Source organism: Rhyacophila brunnea, unplaced genomic scaffold (assembly GCF_057557595.1).
Source record: "Rhyacophila brunnea isolate RB1 unplaced genomic scaffold, BYU_Rbru_1.0 scaffold_13, whole genome shotgun sequence".
NCBI classification, from domain to species: Eukaryota; Metazoa; Arthropoda; class Insecta; order Trichoptera; family Rhyacophilidae; genus Rhyacophila; species Rhyacophila brunnea.
In genome coordinates this window covers 37,035,430-37,048,463 of record NW_028232785.1, presented here as the reverse complement: position 1 = coordinate 37,048,463, position 13,034 = coordinate 37,035,430, and positions in this window count along the sequence as shown.

Sequence of the window (13,034 nt, the reverse complement as noted above, 5' to 3'; positions counted from 1 at the left end):
TCCAATCGAGTGCGTTATTTTTCGTGTGAAAAAATAAATTATGTGGTACATGTCACACGCCAAAAATACACTCTGATCCGATTTCCAAAAAGCGCCAAAAGAAGTATAACTTCAAAAATATATGTGCGTATGTACTTACTCGATCAATGCAAATCATCTGCAAATACGGCTATATAGTACAATAAATATTCTACCAAAGATTAAATATTTTTTAGGCAAAAGGGCCTCATGTAAGATAATGCCATATAGCTTAGAATATATTTTTTTACATAAAATAGCCATATGAACACAATGGTGTGGGAGGCAATTGCTTCCAAGTGGCAGTAAATGCCATATAGCATTAAAAATATTTTTTTTCTCTCGAACTGCATTCATAAGTCATTTTTGGGTTATTTTGCAGTGACGACCCTATAGATCTCAGGGTGCGATATGTATTTACCTTACCATGTTAAAAACACATCATTTTGAAAACAATCATGAGAAAATATAGCCAATAGAGAAAATCTTTTTCGAAAAAAAGTAAGAATCGAACTTGCGTGTCTTGGGTATCGCGCACTGTGCATTACCACTATCCTACGACTGCCATGCTTAAATACGACAAATTTTAACTATTGCCCTTTTTAATACCTGTTCATAAGCGCTCTCCAAACTGAAAAAATCAATAAACACAAAAATGTATCAGCTGATATGTTTGTTGAGATACGTTTTAGAATATGTCCTTACTCTTAATACGGAGATACGCCTTTGACAAGTTGCATGCTTGGGCTGCGAGTCATACCAACACCAACGAATTGTACATTCCTTTGCCGACGAGCAGGCTACATACTGCTCTCCATGTGAGAAGCATGGATTTTCCGAATTAGGTATAGGAACGCACACGAATAGAAGAAATTAGAATAGAAGAAGAAGATGGTTGTACTTATTCAGAAACTTTCACGGGTGTGCGCACAACAACTGACAGTAGTTTCATCGCAATCGGATGAAGGGAATAGGTACGAATACGGGACAGACAGACAAAAAACATTCATTTTTATATTTTACTAGCTTCAGTACCCAGCTTCGCACAGGATCGCTTCGTGGTTATATTTATCTTAGATATTTAAAAAATAATAGGTGATTATTTTTTTAATATTAAAATATCCGTGTAATACAATATTATGGCAATATGAAAATAATTCTAATAGGAGTAAAGGTCAAACAAAAGAACACAAATATATGCAAACGTTATTTATGTTATTAATATGCAGTAAAAAACCAAAATTGGATGGAACATTCAAACAACAAACTTTGTATTTTATATAATACTAATTTAGAAACCTTCGCAGGCGTGCGTACAACAACTGACAAATGTTTCATCAAAATCGGATGAATGGTATAGGAACCATTCGAATAAAATAAAATAGAATGAAGAAGAAGAAGAAGATGATGATTTTTCTAATTCAGAAACCTTCACGGGTGTGCATACAACCACTTACCAAACTTTCATCGCAATCGGATGACTGGTATAGGATCGCATACGGGACAGACAGACAGACAGACAGACATACAGACATACAGACATACAGACAGACAGACAGCCTATACTCTTCGCGCAAGTGCAAGCTATAAGTTGACAAAGTTTTATTGCAATCGGATGAACGGTATGGCAGCGCATAAAATACGAACAAACAAACAAACAAACAAATATTGATTTTTATATATTAGATATATAGATAGTACATTGTAATAAAGCCAGTTTAAATATAAAATGTGTTTATATAAAGTTGATCCCGACGTTCTGTAACAGTACCTACACAATACATATCAACGTGAACTCTATTGGCATTGTAATAAGGGTGAAATTTATATCTCTGTCAAATAGTATACGCCATTACGGGTTTATCTGCCCTATCCTTCTGTGCACAAAGAACTGCCACAGGACTGCGCTCCTGCTAGAAGAAGAAAACTGAGCTGATCTACTACACTCTCTCGCTCGGTCCTCTTCGTGTTTATTCGGGAGATTGTAGAGCAACAGAGTAAGGCAATCCTCTCACGTGGATACTCAAAAAAGACGTGACTGAAACACCAGTATCCAGCTAATGTATTTCAATGGAGGCTCGCTAACGGCAAGACTGGAATCTCTCAGTTTAAAAATTTCCGCAACTGAAACCGAGGAGACGCGACATGCTAGTTTCCCAGTCACCCATTAAACAGTGGTACCAATATCTGTAAATTTGATGAAAAATCATATATTCTTAACAACATTGGTACCACTGAACTGAAATACACAAGCAATAACAAGTCAAGACGTCAAAATTTAGAGATGGGAGAACTGATTTTTTATTTTAAATATGTGGCAGATGTTGAGAAATACTCTTGCCTGTATAATTACAGGCTCCCAAAATATTCCCGTAAAGATATTACGGAAAAAGCTTAGGATAAGGTAGGAAAGACAATGGGTTTGACAGTTTGAGGTTATGAGATTATTGGGTTTCAGTAGCCCGGTGTGCTAAGTATTTAACTGGCTAGTTTATAAATTCCATTAGCAACCAGTTTGTCGGATTTTAGTTTCTGCGAGAAGAATGGCCTTAGTCTAAGCTTAAGCAATTCAACCTTGCCGCGTTAGGAAAATAGTCGCATATTGAAATATGTATGCAGCAAACACGCAACGACCGTCGCCGAGCACAGCAGAGATAAAATCTCATGCATTCGCCCATAGATAACGACACTAAAAAACTAAAAGCGTCTCTTAAATCAATTCTAATTACCTACTCAACTGATGATGGTTAATACGATGCACTGTGTTAACCAACAGCAGATTATTCTACTAAGCCTTCGGCCACATAGGTAGGTGCTATGCTTGTCTACTAAAAACACTCTGCCACATTGCACGCTACGTGCTTAGGTACAAATTCATTTGACATTTGGGAGCGCTCAAGTCAACAACTATATGTTACTCTAAAAACTAACCAGAAAGCTACTATTCACAGTGAATTTAAGTATAACTTGTTGGGTGCATAATGTCAATTCATCACAAGTGTTATTATTTATAACCTAAAAATACACGACGTTTGTCATACTAAAGAAACATCCGCCATCTTGCAAAATCACTAGGTTAGGTAACACAATGAAAATTACCAATACGTTTGTTCGCCGGGAGACTCACGAGGTCACTAATAATCTGATAGCGAGGCGCGAAGCGTGCAGTGTGGCATTGCGATAGTATAGTGTGCGTCCGCGTAGTAGTGTATGTCACCAAGCACGTAGCCACCTGCAAGCAAGGCACCTGACTATGTGGCCTTAGCCTAAAACATTCACCCCAACCTAACCTTAATCTAGTATAGTTAATATAGAAGGTGTTTGCATTAAATTTGTTTGCCGTTGGCTTCCACTAAACAGACAAGAACCGTGATTACTTTTGCAATACTTATTTCGTAAAATCGAATGAAAAAGCTTTGTATAATTACATAGTGTTTGTTCCGTTAGATATTAAAACAATATTGTCTTCAATTTGTTGTTCACTTTAGTCGTGCTTAGTTACTGCGCATTTGAAACAGAATTTTGAATACCCTCGCCTAAACAAATTAGAAATCTACTTACCTCTTTTAAATGTATACTATCGTCGTCCTCGATGTTTTCCTGTTTGACTGACACGTCAAATCGACCCTTGCTGTTGAAGTGATTTACGTCAATCGATAGGTATGCACCGTCGCTGATTACCTCCGCCGTTTCATGTGACAATTCACCGGTTTCTTCTTCCATTTTATACGCTATTTGATATTAAAATCTGTCTATAGCTTCACGAACTCAGGCTAACGTGTTACACTGGCAAATACGCTATGGTTTCGAGCATAGACATCAGGACTTCAATTAAAAAAAATAATTGTCTATGCTCTCTGGGGCAAATAAAAAGAGATTCGACGGTATCGTTATGGGTAAAATACAATATTCTTTCACTGTTACATGCATATTATTCTAAAACATTAGTTGGTTCTTGTCGGTTTACAGGAAGCCAAAGCAATGACATTTTGAAAATAGCCGATTATACTGCATTATTTGTTAGGTTAGGTTAGGTTTGGTTTCCATTTAATATTACTTATTTTTGCCTTATACCTAACTTACTGTCATCCAAAACAAGGATTTACACCCCCCCCAATTAGCTATAAGTAGGGCTAGCTCAGTCTATTATTGGAGGTAAGTACATTAATGTAATTTGCAATAACTGTTTTTTTTGGAATTCTAGGGGATAATATCCATAGGTACCTACTACATAAATTATTATGTCAGTTTTCAGATGACAAAACCTAATAACTCGACTTTTTGACGAAATTGAGTTAGGTATCACTATATTCAGACTCCTCTCGTTGAGATCTATAAGATGGCAAAACCCAATATTTCGTAGACCCGCTAGTATTGGAGTTATGAGCGTTGGCATTTTGTTATATCCCCAAAATGTTGAATGTTGAAAGTTGAGAGAAGCATATACAGCAAAATATCTCATTCTGCCATCTTTCGTTTCCAAGGTTTGAGTGAAATGTATAATATGATAAAACATAATATCTGCCAATACTGTGATTTTGCCATCCGATATTTTGTTTGCTAACCAGCGCTCGAAATGGAAAAGTTTACGAACCGGAGCGCTCGACAAATTTTCTGAAGATATTTACATAGTCATCAAATCGTATGTGTATTTTATGAAAATAAGTGTGCAGATTTTCTATTCTATGGCCTATCTAGCTCAGACGGTCAACATATTTTTTCCACGAGACGGAGAGATAATTTTACAAATTTCACGAGCCGGAACGGCGCTCCGGTGCGTTCCGTTCCATTTCGAGCCCGGTTGCTAACATCATGGTAGGTAGGTATTATAAGATGACAAGATGGTTAGAACTAACGAAGAACGAAGAACCAGCAGGATAAAGAAACCCCTAATAAATCTATTAGAGCAATACTCTCATTGGTAACGTAGTTTTAAAAATACCACTTTCTCTCTATATACCATCAGGTGGAAAAATAATGATCCGGCAGTCGGTGTAAGAATTAATTGTCCAGCAAAATCCGTCGAATCTGATCCTCAACCGTCAGTTAGTGGTGCTGAATTAACAGATATTATACTACAACAATAATTCATTCTGACAAATTCATCGCCAGCTGGCTTTCATGGACAACATTTAAGAGGAAGACATCCACAAAAAAAAAATTGGTTGATGAACGAGTCCAAATCGAGGCATTTAATAGAAAGCCTCCAAAACACGAGAGCCATTACTCCTGTAAAGATGTTCCTATTTAAATATGCTTACCAAGTCATTTAAATATAAAAATTATGTAATGGTGAATATAAAACAATGAAGTTTGAAAATGGAAGTGGGAGAACTGCATATCGTCACTGTTCTGGCAGAAGACACTAATTCGAAAAAATGACATAGGTACGTATTGAGTTAGTTATACCAAAATGTTTCTTATTTCAAACTTTACCGTCTGGAAACCTTCTTAATAAATAAACCGTCTTTATTTTAAAGTCATCCTTTTACGATTACATATTAAACTCACATGATAGACCATTTCAAACATTTTAACAACTTCAAAGTCAAATTACTCAAAACTAGTATTGTTCAGTTAGTTTGTTCTGCCAGAACAGAGACGATATTATGATGTAGGTATTTAACAAAACGGGTTTCAAATTCAATAAACCTTATTAGATAGGTACATAAGACGATGAATATATTACATGTAAACGTTATATTTATGTCAATCAAAGAGGCAATGAATGAAATCTCCAAACAACACAATGCACATTTCATTAATGCACAAAAATGTTATTACAGTAAACCAGCAGCCCGATTTCCTAACTATCGTCTCGTGTGGAACCAGACGACACGACGTAATTGTGACATCAGCCAATACACGCTCGAGCGGGCGGCATGTACTGGCTGACGTCACAATTACGTCATGTCGTCTGGTGCCACACGAGACGATAGTTAGAAAATCGGGCTGCAGGAGATAAAACTACAGCTAAGGAAAGATCAAACCAACTAGTAATAGTTGTTTATAACAAGTTCTACCATGTCTGCTAGTATCCACAATTATTGTGTACCTACTATAAAAGATTATTGTTTGAGTACAATTTAACTATTAGAGAATGCGCTTCTCAAGAATTCTCTGAAGGTTATAATGTGGCACGAGTCAAACGGTGGAGAGGTTCTAAAGACATCGCATCATGTGTATTTAAGAAAATCATGATTCTTTCACCTGGAATCAAACTCGTTGTCACATACTCAAAAGCTGCAGATGGACAGACCATAAATATTAGTGTGACATGTATGTTTACTTATGCATTATAAAAATACCTCGGTGAAGAAGCTGATTGACCAAAAAATTCTTCTATCCTCTCATACTAGACTCGAATGTGATAGTGACCATTCAAGAATAGAGACAGCAAAAAAAAAGGTTGACGACAAGAACTTAAAAAATATGGAAGTGAAGTGATACATACGTCCCAAATTACTTTTTTTGCTTTTTCAAACTACTTACAAAATCACAAATTCATCGCAAATAAGATAAAGAAGGTAGGTAATAAGTTAAAGTTGTTAAAAATTAGATGGCTTTGATGGCAATGAACCTGAGGGCAATGTAGACGTAAAAGATATTGTTAAGGGTTAAAATTTTAAAAATATATATTATGATTTAATCGTTTCTTTATATTAGTATATCTACCTGTAAGAGCATACCTAATATGGAATTCATATTATTTCATGGAACGGAAAATTCTCATTAGGAATTATTTTTGCAACCCTCTGAAAATATTTGATGCCAATGTCTGTATCAATATGAACCTATGTAACATTTTTAATCAGTAAGTGTCAAGCATAAAACATATATATTATTTTAAGCCATTTTTTGAAGTTTTATTATCCAATTACCTCACAAATCATGTTAGTTTATCTTACCATATAATTACAATATATTGGAACATAAGATGGCAAAAAATTATAAAATGGAAAATCTGGAAAATCTTTTTTTCTACCAAACCTAAAGAATCAAAACTTTGAAATACTTATTCTATATCTAAAACTCATTTCGAATACATCGTTTCATTATATTATTTACAAAAAACATATTCACCAGAAAGATTCAAACAATCTCAAAATTTAAAACAGCTCTCCTGCACAATTAACAAAAGTGCACATATCACGTTTTGCCATCTGAACACTGGATTTATAAAATGAAGTTATTATTTAATATACTTAATTACTTTCTTCGCTATACATGGCGTTATATAGTTATAAATTACAGTATTTCCTTGATGGTAATTTCCTCAAGGCATACGTCATCTCAACCACGCAGCACGATCGTCCATCCCATACATAATTTATTAATTACTACGTACATATTTAGTAATTAATTCCTTTATAAAAGGTCCATTTACCTGGAACACCCAATGTTAAAACTCCAACTTTTTTTGCGTGCATTTTTTTGTGCATCGTTAGTGCACGTTTGTGCGCGATTTTTTTTCGTTTGTGCACCTATAATAACCGAAAAAATCCAATTTCAAATTGGGTGTTCCAGCTAAACGTTGGGTCACCCAATGTCTAAATTTCAACTTTTTTCGAGTGCATTCGTTTGTGCATCGTTAGTGCACGTTTGTGCATGCGTTTTTTTCGTTTGTGCACGCACATTAAGGGGGTTATTCGCATTTCAATTTGGGTGACCCAGCTAAATGCTGGATACTTGTGTCACTAAACATGTTTTTTTCCTTAAATTTAAACTGTAAACACTTGTGTGTTGGTAGTGAACGTTAGTGCACGATTTTGTTTTGCTTTTTCACCTATATTAAGCGCGCTATTCAATTTTAAAGTTTGTATTCAAAACCTGACTGGGTGAGTTTAAAAAAATATTTTGTAGTTAAATCTCTTGTTGCAAAGCTAGTGCGCAATTCTGCATACTTTTTTATTTTTTTTCTCATATAGTGCGTGAGTAATTCTATATGAAATATTTAATGAACGTTAAGTAGAACCACCCAACAAACTTTTTTTAATTTTTATTAAGTCATCGAGTTGTCTATTATTGGCTTACGTTTGTGCACGTGCTTTTTTTGTTTTATCGATTATATCGTGAGAGATATTATTTTTTAAATTTTAGGGACTTGATACTTGAACCATTAAATTTGCCTTAAAATTTTTTTGTTTAGTGCATCCGATTAAGTTAATTTATGTTAACTTTTAGCACGATTTAAAAAAATTTTATCTCTTATATTAAGCTAGTAATTAGATTTTGAGTGGCCGTCAAGTTTTAAAACCAAACATTTTTTTCCACATTTTTTAAATGCACACCTTTGAGTAACTCAATTACATGATTTTTCATGAAGTTTTTATTGTTTTTCCATTTAAATTACGCGAAAAATTCGCATTTTTCCATTTTCACTAAGTACCCCGTCAAAATGTCCTGAACAAAAACGACCGCATCCGTTTGGAACATCCAGTCAAAAGAGTCTCCTCAAAATAGCCAAAACGGTGTAAGGTGCACTAAATATGTCGGTTTATAATAGACTACCTCAAAATTGACAATCTGATTACACAAAAGTGTCAAAATTACAAAATCATTCAACTTTCTTAACATTTATCTATTTATTTATGATTTTGAATGGATCAATGTCAGTTTAATAAGGAAAAATGCAGTCAATTATATAATTATACTTACCTACTGTTTTTTAAAATGATCTGTAATAAAAATAAATACCGTTAAGTTATTAGAATACAATTAGGTATGCATACTTTTGAAAAAAGCAATAGGTATGTTTTTATGCAACGATATTTTCTTCAAAAGATAATATTGGAATGACATTTATATTTTTTTTTATATAAAGGGGTTAACTTGCAGGCACTTAACTCTTCCTAATAATATTTCTTTGGCATTTTTTCTGGTTCGGTTAATCTTATAGATATGCTGAGAATTCACTGTTTTTGTGAAATACGGGATTTTTACATATACAAATAAAACCCGCTTCTGTGTGGGGAATTATATACATAAACCTTTATCAATTTTGATCTAGTGACTGTCGGGCTATGTAAATTATTTATGTTTATTTACATAATATTTTCCATATTTAGCTTTGCATGTATAATAAAATGAACACTTTATAAAAATACACACTTGTTTACGTAGGCGAGTGTAGTCAAGATCTCAATAATTCTTCTTCTTCTTGGTCGTACACTCATGGCTGAGGATCGTGACCAAATTTGAATTTCGTCTTCCTTTGAGCGACCAAGACTTTCCATCCTTCTCGATCTTCCGCTTCTCTCAGGGCAGAATGGATGGTGCAATAATTCTTACATGATTACAAATTCACCAATACTAAAAACGTTGTGGAACCGCCATCATGTGCCGAGTTATGCCAAGTCCCAAATCAAGATAAATAAAAAAACATTATATAAACAGTTTTAAAGTTGCATATCAATTGTTTGCAAACATTTGTATAAAAACAATTCATAGATACTATTGTAAACAAATGTGCATTTTTTTTGTATTTCGCCACGAATAGAAAACGTATGCAAACGCACAAACAAACATGCGAGCGTGGACGTGTCTACAGATTTTGTTTCACTAAAAGTAACGCCGTGTGGTCTTGACGAATGTTGTTTTGATTAAATCTCATAAATCTGTATGATACGGGCTGCCCAGACTACATTTAATTGATAACAATGTGTGCAGGTGAATACGTGCGTAGACTTACAAATGTTTTTAATGTGAATTTACTAAGCGATATCAGTTTACAAACAATGTGGGTATTTTACAAAAAGATCATACAATACCCTCTGGTTATAATCCAAACAACTCTGTTCAGGTTCTCGATTTCTTTAAATATATAAAATAAATTTTTATATTGAAAAGGTGACGTGCCACTGGCTCAAACCGCTGGTAAAGGACGCTCCTACGTGGGACAGGCCAAGCATTTGGAGCGGATAATTAGTCTAGACTTCATCGCGCGTTGCATGAGCGTTTCCACCAGGTCCGCGGCCTTAGATATAAGTTTCATAGTATTAAGGTGATGTTTTTAAGTAAAGTTGTTATCGAAAAATAGCTAGAAAAGTTTATTAATGGATAAATATATATTCAAAAGTAATGAAAGATAAAAAAAAAGTTATAATGGAGTTCAGCATCAAAATCTGGAGTTCAGCATTACGGAATGCTGAACATTCCGAAAATATGTGTACAATTCAATACATTTATGTAGGTTGGCGTAGTATTATGATGCAAGTTTTAATATGAAAATTACGATAAAAAAATACATACATCCATTATTTATGTCACACAACAATTGTGAATTTGATCACAAAACAAATACTGCAATTACTTAATTATATCTTTATATATTTTTTTTTCAAATTTAAGAAACATCGATTTAAAAGTTAAATAGACTGTAATTAAAATTGAAAAAAACTCGGTGTGTACTTTTATTAAGTACAATATAACAATATAAAAAAAATGCCTTTACAACGTATTAGAAAATTTTTTAATAATTTTGATCATAGTTTTAACTTGTATCTGTGTTGAATGGGAACTGGATAAAAAATTGGAAAAATTATGATAATTCAAACATGTGTTAAAAAATAATTTTGACTCAATACCTAGGTACTTCAAACCACATACTCTGACGCTTCTGACTAAAAACAATCTATCAAGTGAGCGTATTCAAGTATTATGAAATACGATTTCTAATGTTTGCTCTTGTGTCGAGCAATGTTCCTACTAAATGTGTTTGCACACATGTTTTCATCCCCGCACAGTCCTCACACAAAAATATTGTAAATGAAAGTTTCATATATAAAATATAGATATCGTGAAAATATCCGCCGATCAATGATCTGCTGACAGTTAAAGATTGATCCCTAAATTAATATCTAATATCTTGTTGATAATCGAATCACTTATTTTATTAAATGATACTCAAGTCCATACAAGTATATTCTGGAATAATTAAGGTAAACTGATTATTTTAATCAAAAAAAATAATTGTGAGCTAAAAGTGGAACAGACTAGATAATAATATAAGAAATGTTCATTAAAAAACCACACCTCAGATAAAGCCTTTTAAAAGTACTCGACGTGGGGTGTCAAGCAAAAGTTACTTAGCTCCATCAGTATAAGTTGTCTGCCGAGTGAGGGCACCACATGCTAACGTTTGACATAGCATTCAATACTTGTTATACTGTGATGAACTTAGTTCTAATTTCGAACACCGGGCCATTTATGATGGTATATTATTATCTATAGTGAAATAATAATATTAATTTAATTTGCATAATATCTTCAAAATCCGCTTTAATTAAATTCGTTACTAAACATATTTTAATTTAAAACTTCAATTTATTATCTCATTTCCCAGTGGATTATTTCATTGTAAAAATCAATATTTTTTTCTTGTTTATTGGTATAAAGCCGGCGCTCCATTGGCACGCAAGTCAGATGATTTACAGTCTTTGGATTTTTTTTCGCGTGGAGCACCCCAGATCTGCGGTCTTTTAATTCGCAGACTCGGCTCATTGGATTTCAAACATATCTGATATTTTACTCTCCGAGTTGCCAGACTTCGTCCTTCGATCACTATGCAAATTCGATTAGACATTATTGCGCGATAATTCTTACCGAAACATTTTCATTGATCAATTTGTTAATTTACACATTATAAAATGAGAGATTTACCAATTTTTATTTACCAATTTGTATTTATGATATTCATAAATACAAATTGTATTGTTTTCACTGCTATATTATTGTATGCAAGTCTACATATAAATAACACTAAATTATAGGATTATCGGAAGACATTACGATAATCGCAAATTTTGACAGCTTGACTTTTTATTCGTTCGTTGATTAGTAGCAGAGCATTGACAAATCGAACGATGTATTGTCCTCGGACTTTTGGCTCGCCAATGGAACGCTGGCATTAAACATATCCTTACTTTTGGACAGTGATACCTGAATTTTGCCATGTTATTGTTGAATGTGTATTGATTTCCAATTTTCTTTTCGAAACAAAATTGAGATTACAAGGCAAGAAATGAGTGACCTCAGTAATACTAAATTACTACATTGCAACGTTTTGTGTTTTATTTTACAACGTTTTTCTTAGCTTGTATTCTTGTTTGTCCGGTGGTTGTTTACCCAATACAAATCTTGCAATCGATTTTTAACTAACTTCCCGAGTAGCTAGACATTTGTAACTCTTAGAATAGGTGTATCAGAACACGATGCCAGTGCATTCTTTTAATACTTTTAGCCATCTTTAAGCAGAATTAAATTCATTTCCAGCTAATTCTGTTTTGTATGAATTGGTATATTGGACTATTAATGGTTGCTAAAGGGGTGGTTCTAGCAACTAAATTATTAATATATACTTACGTGCGTTACTATGGAAATCAATATGACATTTCAGTTTTCTATATTTCTTTCTTTACTTCATATCAAGTACAAGTTTGAGCATATTGAATATAATAATTCAACAAAAAAATTAAAAACGTTGTATATAAAAAGTTCTTTTTCTCTTGTAATTATTTATACTTGCGATGCTCATCAGCTGTAATATTTAGGTACCTAGGTACTCCGTTGGTTAAAACATGCGCTGGTGGTTGGTCTCTATCCCATACTCTTAGCTAGTTCATATCGATGCGTCCAACAGCTTTAAATGTATAGAAAAAATGCAATTAGTAACTTTTTTTTCATGCGCATTAAATTTCTGTACTTAATACTTAATGCAGGTAGATTGTGTACCTATTTTAGTGAGAAATAAAACACGATGAAACAATTATTTTTTTAAATTATTTAATGACTTTTTGTATATTATTCCGAAACTCCGCGAATACAAAATAATTGAACGTTATTATTCATGTGAAAAGTTTTTTTTTTTATTAAAAATGACAGGTTGAGAATATAAAGAAATATTAATTCAAGACGTTCACAACGACAATTACAATAAAAAGTACAAGCAAAAAAACGAGAGGTAGAGAAAAAAAACAAAGCACAAAATAATTTTATAGAAAAGAAATAAAATTATA